This window comes from Cyprinus carpio, chromosome B7, assembly GCF_018340385.1.
Source record: "Cyprinus carpio isolate SPL01 chromosome B7, ASM1834038v1, whole genome shotgun sequence".
NCBI lineage: Eukaryota > Metazoa > Chordata > Actinopteri > Cypriniformes > Cyprinidae > Cyprinus > Cyprinus carpio.
In genome coordinates this window covers 2,699,857-2,714,181 of record NC_056603.1, presented here as the reverse complement: position 1 = coordinate 2,714,181, position 14,325 = coordinate 2,699,857, and the positions used below count along the sequence as shown (strand labels likewise).

Sequence of the window (14,325 nt, the reverse complement as noted above, 5' to 3'; positions counted from 1 at the left end):
AAATAAAATAAAATAGAAAACGTGCACTCTAAAAATGGTTGGGTTAAAAATAACCCAATTGGCAACCCAGCGCTGGGTAAATATTGGACAGAACACATGCTGGGTTAAAGTAACCCAGCATGCTGGGTTACACACTTTAACCCAGCAGGCTGGGTTGTTGAGAAAACCCAAGATATAGTCATTTTTACCATTTGTGTGTGTTTGCATTTTTGTGGTTCTGGGTTATTCTTGCTGGGTTATTCTCATAATTTTGGCCTATGCTTAAGAAAAACAATCATGGATTAATAAATAATGAAGAATACAGGTTATTTAGACTGCTAAAAAAATATTTTTAATGCAATCTCACATTCACAAATGTGTCAAAATTTGTACCAATGACAAACGACATGCAATTTTCTTCTTTTTTGTTTCCAGCAAATGCAAAAATCACAGAAATACAGTTGCAATAAATAAGAAAATTAGTTCTGAATGACCCATGTCTAGCTGTTTAACTATTACATTTTGACATGTTTAACTATTTAAATACACAGTGAAATGACATTGACAAATAAAATTTAAAAAGACAGAGAATGCAAAATCATTTAAAGATGTCCTTAAATTTATATCAAGTATATAAAGATTCCTAGGTAGATGTGCTTATCTACAGAACACAAGTTAAGATAGTTTCGATGAAATCCGAGAGCTTTCAGACCAGGGTGAGTAATTAATGACAGAATTTTCATTTTTGGATTAACTATTGTCAAACACTTAGAAAGCTTTGAAGCGAAGATCTACAGCTGAGAGCAGTGTACTCTGCTATAGAGCCTGTCTATGGAAGGACAATTTTCACAAGGAATTGCAAATTATATTTTCAATTGCGTTTTCCACATTGTGACAATTGTGACATAGTCCAAACACAATTGCAAATCTTGTATTACTGTTTGCGTTTTCATGAATGCACAGTGACTGCCAAATTTCAAATGGAAAAGCAAAGTCCATTTGCTACTGTATTTTCCATGTATTATGAGTAATGAGCCTGTCATATTGAAAAAATACAGCGTCAAAGCAGCTTTACAGTATTAAATAGGAAAATAGTGTGTAATAATGCAAAAGGACAACAGTAAACACTCAATTTTCAATTAAAAGTTCATCATTGATTCAGTGATTTATCGTCCAGCTGTGCAATCAAGTCGACGATATCGCTGGATATTAAGTGTCCCCAACTAAGCAAGCCAGAGGCGACAGCAGCAAGGAACCAAAACTCCATCAGTGACAGAATGGAGAAAAAACCTTGGGAGAAACCAGGCCCAGTTGGGGGGCCAGTTCTCCTCTGACCAGACGAAACAAGCAGTTCAATTACAGGCTGCAGCAGAGTTTGATTGTGCAGAGGACTCATCTGGTTCCCGCTGTCTTGGAGACAAGGTCTTTACTGGGGATCTATCTCTGGGGCTCATCTAGTAGTCCTGGTCTCCGCTGACATTCAGGGCTGCAGAGGTCATCTCTAGGTGCTGATCCACCATCTGATCTGGATACAGGCTGAATCCGGGTGACTGCAGTGACCATCTGATCTGAATACAGACTGGATCCTGGTGGCTACGGTGACCTCGGAATAAGAATGAAACAGACTAATGTTAGCATAGATTCATCATAAGAACATCGGGTGTTATTAATTACCACGTCTGTTTTTTCACTGTGTCGCACATGTAACGTGCCAAAACTCAAAATGGAATCGCAATTACTTTAGCATTTGAATTTGAAATGCCTCCAATGCCTCACATGGAACCTGTGCTTTTAACCAAATATTAACCAAATGCTTTTCACCTGAGGAATAAAATATAGGGTAAGATGTATAGGCAAATAAGAGTAGAACTGCAATGTTGTTTTGCTGACGTGCATCAGAGCACAAACAGTGAGAGATTTGGGGTAAAGAACTACAAAATATCTCCCAATACAAAACACACCCCATAGTATAGTCCCACCCCTGACACGGATTTGACAGGTTTCCGTGTAAGGCATCTGAAATTCAAATGCTTTTCAACTGCGTTTGGACTATGTCACAATTTATGCGTCCACATGTGGGAAAATGCAATGTAAATATACAATTTGCAATTCCTTTTGAAAATTGTCCAGAATGTCCTTACCTGTCCATTGATTATGATCAATGCCTGAGAGATCTGCTGGCATTTTCAAATCGCCATGACAGATGGATGGGGTTTTGTGGACTCGGTTAAGGAATTCCACGTTTGTTCCAACCTATAAAATAAATTAAAAAAATACAGATTGTTTTAATAGCAATGATTCACCTATGAGTAGGTCTACAGAAGCTGAATATGCTATAGTGATTGGCTGAAAGGTGTGCTTTCAAACTGTGTAATCAATAGGATGTTCCAGTCAGTATAATCACAGTTTTACATTAATATGCTGGCTATATCGAAACACACAATCACAGTCACTGGCACACAGATATGTGAGATCACACTGCATAGGCACACATAAATTTCTATGACAAGTCACGCAGGTACTGGGTTACTCTCCGCAGCTTTTAAATAGCCCATATATAAACAGTTATATAGGTGCAACGTTACCAAAGTGATTAAGGACAAGTCAAAAACACGATCTGGAAAAATGGGTATATGATGAATTCGCTCATTATAAATTATGTACATTCTGAACACAAAGTTACAAAGTGCAGCTTTAACTATAGCACGAAACAAAAATTATATGTGCGTTTAAGTTACGCAAGAGTTAGTTGATTTTCACAGACAAACAATTATGTATGTTAAATCTATAATAAACATGAACTTACCGTTAGACGTCTCCATAAGACTGCACTCGACGAGTTTTTCTCTCACAAATGTTTCCATGTTCTCTTCTGACAAGAAAAACAACATTTTGAATTATGACTTACAAAAAACCTTTATTTACGTATGTAAAGAGACTTTATAAACCACACAGGCATCAAAAATCATCACACTAACGCGGCCTACTCACTCGCTGTGCGTGCGCGCACTTTAAAATGTATCGAGGCCCTGAGACGTCGATTCTTTTCCGGGAATCACTTTGTCCGAGAATTGAAGAACCGGTTTATTTAAACCGGATCGTCGGTTCTTTTAGATCTGCGGTCCGACGACATTGTACGTAATTTGTATGATTTACATGTCGATATAGACAACTGCAGGCATTTGCATTAGAGCAGAAAGTCATATTCACTTATTTTAACTCATTTGACTCACTTAAATGTTAAATTCGCTTTTCAGTGTCAGAAACGACTCTTTTTCCTCTGTTTTCACAGATATTAACATATTTCAGCGTTCCGTCACTGTCTGATACTTAATAAAACTGTATTAATCTTTCGTCTCAGATACCTTAACATGATTATGCGAGTACACGTAGAATGGCCGTTTGAGGTAAACTGTTCATCATTTAACATAACTAATGTTGGCCTGTAGAAGTTTAACAGTATTGTTGCCGCAAAAGTAAAGTTATAATTCTGCCAATTTAAAATAATTATTAACGAAAACATGAAATAAACTTACCTTAAAACAGTTGAAACCAGTTGCTTTGCCCGTTGTCCTTCCAAAATGACAGTTAGGGAGCGATTTAAACATCTTCAAGGCGCGTTAAATAACCCAGTGCTGGCCTGAAACAACCCAGCGTTGCAACCCAGCAGGTTTAACTCAACACCTGGTAAATTGAAACTACCCAAAAGTGTTTAAAAAAGTAATAAAATAACCCAACAAAATGACCCAACAGACTCAGCCCAGCATTTTGGGTTAAAAAATAACCCAGCCGTTTTTAGAGTGTGTGTGTTAGCATGGATGTTTTACATTAAATTTAATGTGTGTGCAATGCACAATGTGCATTAAGATGACTTTCAGTTCAATGAAATAACAAAAAAAACTACATTTTGAATTTTTATTTAACTAAAGTGGGCATGCTGTGATCTGTACTGTATTTTATTTTTTTGTGACAGATTCCGCCAAAAATAAATACAACATAGTGGGAGGGAACGTGAGTCATTCTTCCGGGATTGAAAACGTGAAGGGATTTTCCCCCAGTTTTTTTGTGTGATTGGGACGGGATGGGATCTTATTTTGCGGGAGTGGGACGATAGAGATTTGAAAATCCACTCCCGTGTCACCCTCTACTTCACACACCTGCCACAGCAGCCACATCAGTCCAAGGGGGAGTTGACGTCACTCCGATGCGATTTTCAAATCTCTCACGTCCCACTCCCGCAGAAAAAAAAGATCCCATACCGTCCCAATCATACAAAAAAACTGGGGGAAAATCCCTTCCCGTTTCAATCCCGGAAGAATGACTCACGTTCCCTCCCACTATGTTGTATTTCTTTTTGGCCGAAATCTGTCACAAAAAAATAAAAATAAAATACAGTACAGATCACAGCATGCCCACTGTAGTTAAATAAAAATTCAAAATGTAGTTTTTTTGTTATTTCATTGAACTGAAAGCCATCTTAATGCACACTGTGCATTGCACACACATTAAATTTAATGTAAAACATCCATGCTAATACACACGTTTTCTATTTTATTTATTTTTTTATTTTTTATTTTTTCATTTGAGCGTAGACATTTCACTGTCTATAGATTTATTTTTCATACAGAGTTTCGAAGTTTCTCGCTCAAGTTCACATGACCGAGACGACAGAAACCGCATCGTTTGCTTTAATTATTTTACAGAAACACAACGTTTCTTTGTTATTCTGAGTGCACACAAATGAACATATACGGATTCGAAAGATTTATTACTTTTATCTGTATGACCAAAGATTACGGAGTATTTTAAGAGCCAGTGAAAGCACCGGTGCCTCCATCTGTCCTGCTGTGAGAGCGCTGCTGTTCAGTTTGCGCACACACTTCAATAGCGCACATTTCTGTGGGTTAACATTAGATTGAGCGGCCATGTAAAGTTGTGACTACATACATCTTTTAGATGAAAAGCTATATTTGAGGTCTATGAATGATAGCTGGGCTTTTGGATGCCCTGCCCGATGTAGGCTACTGTATTACCACATAGACCAGCCGTTAACAATCTGTCCTTCACGCGCAGGTCATTCACTGAACCAGCCACACCAAAGCAGACAGAAGGAGAACATAAAGACACAGGGGAAGTAGAATTGAGTTCAAAGTTAAAATATAAGCCTACAGTTTTATAGTTTATTTTAAAGGTAGGCTATATTTGTGTACAAAGTTGGGGATCAAAGTGTTATTACGATTCCCGGTCCCGCCCACTCCCGCTGACATTTTTTCCTGTGCCGTCCCAATCCCGTGATTAATAGTGTGAAGATCTAGTGTGAGAATGGATAACCAGTGTCAGAAGGCAAATCCTGGACGATCTCAGGTAATTAGCCATAAATATTTTTTTCATGGGTGACAGAAACATTCACTTTGTGTGTTATGATATTTTCTGCAAGCTCTGTGTAGTCCGACTAGGCCGATATCTAGCTCGTTAACAGGTGTCTTGTTAGTTTGGTTTAGTAAGCAATACTTTATATTTTAGGCATTGTAGGGCTGCACGATAAATTGCACGCGATATTTAATGCGCGTATTGTCAGTGAAGGCGGCGTCCTGACATTTCCTACCAGGGTTTACGCACATCAATATCGCGTCCTTTTTCTCGTGCTAAACAATGATTTTAAATGTATCTGCATTACTGTAAGGGTAGGTTTGGGGTTGGGGTAGGTGTTAACTTTAATAAAAACACAATCTAATTGGTAAAAAAATATATTTAATGTTGGTTTCCTGTAGCTGTATTCCTTCTAGCTACAACCACAAATATAACACATAAAATACTGTATTTGCATTCCGGTTCTGTAATCAGCGGTAATTCTCCATCACCTGCGCGCTTTCACATGGAGCAGCATAACGGCTCTGTAGTAAATGCTGCTCCATGAAAGTGCGCAGGTGATGGAGAATTACCGCTGATTACAGAACCGGCTTTACTGACAAGCTGCGCATCAAATATCGCGTGCGATTTATAGTGAAGCCCTACTGCCTAAAATATAAAGTATTGCTCACTAAACCAAACAAGACACGTGTTAGCGGGCTACATATCGGACTACACAGAGCTTGCAGAAAATATCATAACACACAAAGGGAATGTTTCTGTCACCCATTAACAAAATATTTATGGCTAATTACCTGAGATCGTCCAGGATTTGCCTGCTGACCCTGGTTATCCAGCTTCACACACCTGCCACAGCAGCCACGAGTCGCATTGGAGTGACGTCAACTCCCCCTTGGACTGATTGGCTAGAGGAGCAGCTGTCAATCTAGAACTTGTGGCCCAATGGTGACGATGAAGGCCCGCCCTGATTTACATGAAACTCTAACTGCAACATTTAGAAACGCAAGCGCAGAACGTGGGAAACAAGAGCAAAGGGGAAAAGACCACAAGCACACAAAAAAATAACATACGAGCAGGAAACCTGATTTTGTTTGCGATTAGGAAAATTTTGAGTTCATGTTTCAGTTTTGTGCAATATATAATTTTAAATGTGTTTACATTTTTGATTCACGCTTATTATTTTTCGATCCATGACCGCGTTGTTTGTTATTTAAAAAAAAAAAATTGCATTTGTTTTTCAGTTTTGTGACTTAACAACTTAACAAAAATTTAAAAATGTCTCAATAAACAATCATAATATATCCATAAACAAAGGCAGTACAATATGCAGAAAAATTAAAACATACATCTCCTACAACACTTTTATGTTCATGGTTCTCTGATATTGGTTATGGTCACATGACAGGCAGGTTAACATAAAATATATTCTGATTGATTTTAATTTGACATTTTTAAGATAAAATTAATGATTAGCTTTTCACACAAACCCAGTTTGGGAAACCTTGAAGTAATATAAAGTTTAATACACTTCATGATGTTAAATACAAGGAATGAAATATTTTCTTACTCTTTATATTTTTTATATCAATATGGGTACAAGATTATCTTATTTAAATCATTGTGATAAATGGGATAGGTCAAAAGTAGTCGATTATACTACCTAAAATGTGTAATGTAATGGATTACGTTATGTACGAATGTTACAAATGTTTTGCATGAAGTAAATCATGTGGTCTGTGTCACAGGAACTCCACCGCTGCTGTCTGGCAGTATGAGCTTTGTGAGTTATGATCCTGAACGAGTTATGACATATTAAACATTACATGAAAACAGCAAAGAAGAGCTCATTAATGAGCATCCACTCCCATGATGGATTTTGAATCTTGCATGACAATCAGTCTGTAGTTGTGTAACATTGTTTGGTTTGATTGTATCATTCACTGAGATTCACCAGCAGTTCATTGTAAAATAATGTAATGTTTATTGATTTTTTTTTTAAATTATTATTATTATTGATTTTTCCGAACATTTCTGCCGTATGCACATAAACTGACAGTTATCACTGATAAGCTACTACTAAATATTGTAGAAACTTAATTTTCTGTAAAGTTGCTTTGCAATGATTTGTGTCATAAAAAGCGCTATACAAATAAACTTGAATTGAATTGAATTGAATGTAAGACTTATTGTATGATGTGTCTGTATATATAATGCATAACCAGGTGTGTTTCAGAGCGCTCAAGATGGGCAGGTCTGGGCAGTTGCCAAATATCATTATGATGCTTTGTGCCAGCACATACATTTATAGGAGTCTGGTCATGTTCAGTACAAATCATTCCAAGTGGATTTGCTGTTCCTGTTTCGAAAGGTGAAGCACAAACACAATGTGGAACTACAGTTTGATTTCTCATGAACAAGCACAAACCTCTGAAATATCAGCCCTACAGGAACAGAGTCATTCACTCCACAGCCTCATCAATGCAGCTTCAATATATAGAAAATATTATTCAAAAACATGCGGTTGGTTTGATACATGTAAATGAAATTCATAGAAAAGTGTAAAAACTACACAGAAAATGTGCTGAAGTTAAAGTTTGAGCACTCTGACTTTTGAGTAAAATGTTGACAAAGTATCTAAACAAACATTTACTAAATTCACCAGATGTTAACTGAACCAAAACTGCTTTAATGTCATCATTATTACCGTTGTTATAATAATTATTTATCATAATGGATTTTTATGTCATACATTTTTGTCATTAAACTTTTTCTCTCATAATCGGCTTGTTATAATTGTAACATTTTAACCATTTAATAGGTTAACATAATTTATAATAAGTCATAATTTACTTCTTTTTTTATACATAATTTTGACTTTTTATTTTATAACTATGACTGTTTATGCCATAATCTTGACTTTTTATCTGATAATTATGGCTTTAATCTCAAAATGTTTTTTTTTTCTTTCATAATTTGTCCTTTTACCATAATTATGGCTTTGCCATTTTTTGTCGCAATTTTGACTTATCTCATAATTATGACTTTTGTTGTAATTTTTACTTTTTTATCTCTTAACTGTCATAAATTTTACTTTTCTTATCTTAAAATTGACTTATATTATAACTTTGACTTATATCATAATTATGATATAATTTTTTTATCTCACAAAGACTTTGTCATGATGTCAATTTATCTCAATTGACTTTTAATGTCATAATTTTTATCTCATAATTATGACTTTTGTCATAATTTGGACTTTTTTTATCTCATAATGGACTGTCATATTGAAAAAAAAAATCAACTCATCTCATAATCATGACTTTTCATATCATAATTTAGAATTTTTATCTCTGTTGACTGTCACAATTCATCGTTTTGACTTGTCTTGTAATTGACCTTTGTCATAATTTTGACTTTTTGTCTCATAACTGACTCATAATTTTGACTTTATAATTTTGCTCTGGTCCCCTCCCTGCTTACCGTGGTGATGAGATGCACAGCAGATTGTCATCACTCAATGGCTGGATGTCTAAGTGGGGACCGCAGAATAACATAGGTTTCATAGACAATTGGACGAGCTTTTGGGGCAGACCTGAACTGTTGAAAAGAGATGGTCTTCATCCCTCCTGGGGTGGTGCCGCTCTTCTCTCTATGGCACATAGTCTTAGAGTTTGTATTTGACTAACTGGGGCCCAGGTCAGGAAGCAGACAGACTGGCTAAACCGACTGTCTGCTAGCCGCCTCGCATTACAGAAGTCAGTTTATTCTCAGCACATAGAGACTCTTTCACCTAGATATGACACTATAGAGACGGGCTAGAAAATACAAAAAACGTCCAAACCAATTTAAGAGCAACAATTTAATTGAGGTTCAACAAATAAAAAACAGATGCAATACGGATAAACAAATGATAAAGCTTGGCTTATTGCATATCAGGTCCCTTTCTACAAAAGCACTTTTTGAAAATAATATGATCACTGATCATAATCTAGATGCACTCTGTTTGACAGAAACCTGGCTAAAACCTGATGATTACATTATTTTAAATGAGTCTACACCCCAAAGATTACTGTTATAAACATGAGCCACGTCCAAAAGGTAAAGGGGGAGGTGTTGCTTCAATTTACAACAATGTTTTCAGGATTTCTCAGAGGACAGGCTTCAAGTATAACTCGTTTGAAGTATTGGTGCTTCATATAACATTATCCAGAAAAACAAATGTTAATGATAAATCCCCTGTGATGTTTGTACTGGCTACTGTATACAGGCCACCAGGGCACCATACAGACTTTATTAAAGAGATTGCTGTTTTTACATCTGATACTCAGCTCTATATTTCTTCGCGGCCCGGCGAAACATACCAATTTGAAAAACTAACGGAATGCATAGTCGATATAAAAAACTGGATGATGAGTAATTTCTTAATGCTAAATTCTGAAAAAAAAGAGGTTTTAATTATAGGACCTAAAAGCTCAGCATGTAATAACCTAGAATGCTGTCTAAGCCTTGATTTAGACTCTGTCAATTTCCTCGTCATCAGTTAGGAACCTAGGTGTGCTATTTGATAGCAATCTTTCCTTAGAAAGCCACGTTACTAGCATTTGTAAAACTGCATTTTTCCATCTCAGAAATATATCTAAAGTACGGCCTATGCTCTCAATGTCAAATGCAGAAATGTTAAATCCATGCGTTTTATGACCTCAAGGTTAGATTATTGTAATGCTTTATTGGGTGGTTGTTCTGCACGCTTAGTAAACAAACTCCAGCTAGTCCAAAATGCAGCAGCTAGAGTTCTTACTAGAACCAGGAAGTATGATCATATTAGCCCGGTCCTGTCAACACTGCACTGGCTCCCTATCAAACATCGTATAGATTTTAAAATCGTGCTTATTACTTATAAAGCCCAGAATGGTTTAGCACCTCAGTATTTGAATGAGCTCTTGTTACATTATAGTCCTCCATGTCTGCTCCGTTCTCAAAACTCTGGCAATTTGATAATACCTAGAATATCAAAGTCAACTGCGGGCGGCAGATCCTTCTCCTATTTAGCGCCCAAACTCTGGAATAACCTACCTAACATTGTTCGGGAGGCAGACACACTCTTGCAGTTTAAATCTAGATTAAAGACCCATCTCTTTAACCTGGCTTACACATAGCACACTGATACGCTTTCTAATATCCAAATCCGTTAAAAGGATTTTTAGGCTGCATTAATTAGTTAAACCGGAACCGGGAACACTTCCCATAACACCCAATGTACTTGCTACATCATTAGAAGAATGGCATCTACGCTAATATTAGTCTGTTTCTCTCTTATTCCGAGGTCACCATAGCCACCAGATCCAGTCTGTATTCAAGTCAGAGGGTCACTGCAGTCACCCGGATCCAGTCTGTATCCAGCCCAGATGGTGGATCAGCACCTAGACGGACCTCTACAGCCCTGAAAGACAGCAGAGACCAGGACAACTAGAGTCCCAATTACAGATCCCCTGTAAAGACCTTGTCTCAGACAACCAGCGGGACAAGACCACAGGAAACAGATGATTTTTCTGCACAATCTGACTTTGCTGCAGCCTGGAATTGAACTGCTGGTTTCGTCTGGTCAGAGGAGAACTGGCCCTCCGACTGAGCCTGGTTTCTCCCAAGGTTTTTTCTCCATTCTGTAACCGATGGAGTTTTGGTTCCTTGCCGCTGTCGCCTCTGGCTTGCTTAGTTGGGGACACTACATTTACAGCGATATCGTTGACTTGATTGCAAATTATTGCACAGATACGATTTAAACTGAACTGAGCTGCATGATGACATCACTGAATTCAATGATGAACTGCCTTTAACTGTCATTTTGCATTATTGACACACTGTTTTTCTAATTAATGTTGTTCAGCTGCTTTGACGCAATCTTTTTTTTTTTTTAAAGCGCTATATAAATAAAGGTGACTTGACTTGACTTTATATTATAATTATGACCTGTATCATAATTTTACCTATCTCTTAATCTGGACTTTTGACCATTTTCACTTTTTATCTCATGGTTATGGCTTTTTGTCTTGATTTCGACTTATCTCATAATTTACGTTTTACGTCATGTTTTATTTGTATCCCATAATTATGACTTTTTGTCATAATTTCAATTATCTCATAATTAGGGGGAAGTCGTGGCCTAATGGTTAGAGAGTTTAACTCCTAACCCTAAGGTTGTGGGTTCGAGTCTCTGGCCGGCAATACCACGACTGAGGTGCCCTTGAGCAAGGCACCGAACCCCCAACTGCTCCCCGGGTGCCACAGCATAAATGATGCCCACTGCTCCGGGCGTGTGTTCATGGTGAGTGTGTGCACTTTGGATGGGTTAAATGCAGAGCACAAATTCTGAGTATGGGTCACCATACTTGGCTGTATGTCACGTCACTCACTTCACTTAATCGTAACTGACTTTTAATGTCATAATTTTGTATTTTTATCTCATAATTATGAATGTTTATGTCAGAATTGCAATGATTTATCTTATAATTATGACTTTTTATGTCATCATATCAATTATCTCATATTGACTTGTCATTATATTGACTTTTTATCTTATAATCATGACTTTTTATGTCATCATATCAATTATCTCATAATTGTAAAACGCTTTAAGTGATCATTTGGATATACCAAAACTTTATTTTATTATTTTATTTTTATTAGGTGCCAGAAATGGGCTTCCATAGGTCCAGACATACTGTCATATAATTAAATGCGTGTTTCTAATGCTTTCTTCTTTTATTTGCTCAGGGTGTAGTTTATACCATCGACGACAGGAACCGGACGTGTCAGAAGAATCCTCTCAAGGTCCCTTTCCACCCCTTACACATTCCCCATAATGCCTCACTTCAGTCACAGGTGGTTCTGGGTGGATCATCAGCATGTAATGAAGGTCTGCTGGTCAACACCTGGACGGGAGATGTACCTGAGATTGGAGGTGAATGTCATGTGGACTTAACCGTAACTCAACAGGTTGAAGAAACTAGTAACATGAATGAATGAATTAATTAATTAATTAATGATGCATTTATATAGCACTTTATTGTATATTGCTGTACACCCAAAGCACTTTACAATAAATGAGTTCTAATAAAATTATAAATGTAATATCTGTAGGACGCAGGATGTATTTAAAGATCAATTTGCCATAATGGCGCAATGCTGATTTGGAGAGACACAGAGGAGACAAATTGTTGAATAAAGTTGTTATTTTATTTTCTTGGTGTACAAAAAGTATTCTCGTTGCTTTATAACGTTACGGTTGAATCACTGATGGCAGATGGACTATTCTGACGATGCTTTTCATACTTTCCTGGACCTTGACACTGTTATTTACTTGGCAGTCTAATGGGACAGTCTCAAGCCTCCCTGTTTTCATAAAAAAATATCTTAAATTGTGTTTTGAAGACGAACAAAGCTTTTACAGGTTTGGAATGACATGGGGGTAAGTTATTAATGACAAATTTTCATTTTTGGGGTGGAGTATCCCTTTAAGTTAGATCCTTCCTTTTTAACAAAAGAATAACAACAACAAGAAAAAATATTAATAATTGAATCACACAAACCTTGCACCTGTTCATAATGTACATTATTAATCTGTGCGTGTGAGTGTGTGAGGGAGAGAGAGAGAGGTGATTTGAGTGAGTGTGATTTATTATATTTGTGAATGAGTGAGTGAATGTGTGTGCACGTGTATGTGTGCATGGTTGTGCTTGCAAGGTTTTTTTTTTGTTTGTTTGTTTTGTTGTTGTTGTTGTTTTGAATGTGTGAATGCCTGGTTGGGTTCGCAACTGTATGATTTTTTTTTTATGCATCCCCCATAAATTATCCATAGGCTTTTCACTCAAAGAGTAACACTGAAGACCAAATTATTAGACAATGTACTGTACACATGCTACTGCCAAAAAAAGTTTCCTTATAAACAGTGAATAACCATTTACAATGCATTCCACTTACAAAAAAAATATATATATTGATGCTGCTCACAAACTGTATTTTAATGCAGCTAAGGTCTCAATAAAACTGTTTTCACTGGTATATTTTTCTGTTTCTGTTGCAAAACAACGGGATGAATATGAAATAGAAACTGAAAGCGGCCCATTAAGACTACATAGCCTAACCAGCTCTCCGTTAGATGTTAATCTGCACAAAAATCCTGATTCAAAATCATACGTCGTCTAATGAAATCAAATACACATAATATAAAGACAATGACTGTGCTGTGATGTCGGCTATATTTGCATGTAAAATAGAGTTAGAAGTGACCGAATATGTTGTTTAACCTAAAGCGCTCTTCCTCTATGCCGCTCGCTGAACAGATCAGACGCAGAGAGAGGTGCGCGCGCGCTGGAAAAGAGAGGTTTAGAAGTCGCTAGATTTGTTGCTTCTAAGAAACCAAAAAACCAATACAAAACAATCCGCAACATCCGTCACTAGGAGCTTTTTTTTTTGGAAAAAAGTCGCTAAATCTATCGACAAAGACGCTAAGTTGGGGCAACACTGCGCACGCTCTGCTCGGCATGCTGGGTCACTGGTTAGGTTGCAGTGCTTTCAAAAAACAAACAGATATTTAATGAAATGAAAGACAATAACGACCAATAAATACGTTAAATGACTTGAAGTTTTTTCAAGTCATTTAACTCAGTCCGAGTCAAGTCACAAGTCATAATATTCAAGTCAAAGTCAAGTCAAGTCTTTTATGAATATTTGTCAAGCAAGTCTCAAGTCCTAAAATTTGACTTAAGTCTGACTCAAGTCAAGTTATCTGACTCGGGTCACCCACCTCTGCAAATGTAACCATGGCTGGTTTGACGGGTCTAGAAACAAATCAACAAGAGTCCAACTACTGTTTTCTTCTCCATTTTGAAAGATAAGATTTATTGCTCACGACATGGTCTTCAACAGACCGCGAAAAATCCATAATCCATAATCCATAATAACAATGTTAAATCTCAT

The 14,325-nt window shown here is 36.9% G+C and overlaps 1 long non-coding RNA gene across 1 annotated transcript; it reads right to left on the bottom strand.

Annotated features, from left to right (window-relative positions):
• Positions 1 to 1,210: 1,210 nt before the first annotated feature.
• LOC109047055 lies at positions 1,211 to 3,772 on the bottom strand. The gene is made up of 4 exons (XR_006155120.1): positions 3,516 to 3,772; positions 2,786 to 2,851; positions 2,121 to 2,232; positions 1,211 to 1,582 (listed from the first exon to the last, which is right to left on the bottom strand). It is a non-coding gene; the product is annotated as an uncharacterized LOC109047055 (long non-coding RNA).
• Between the last annotated feature and the right edge of the window lie 10,553 nt (positions 3,773 to 14,325).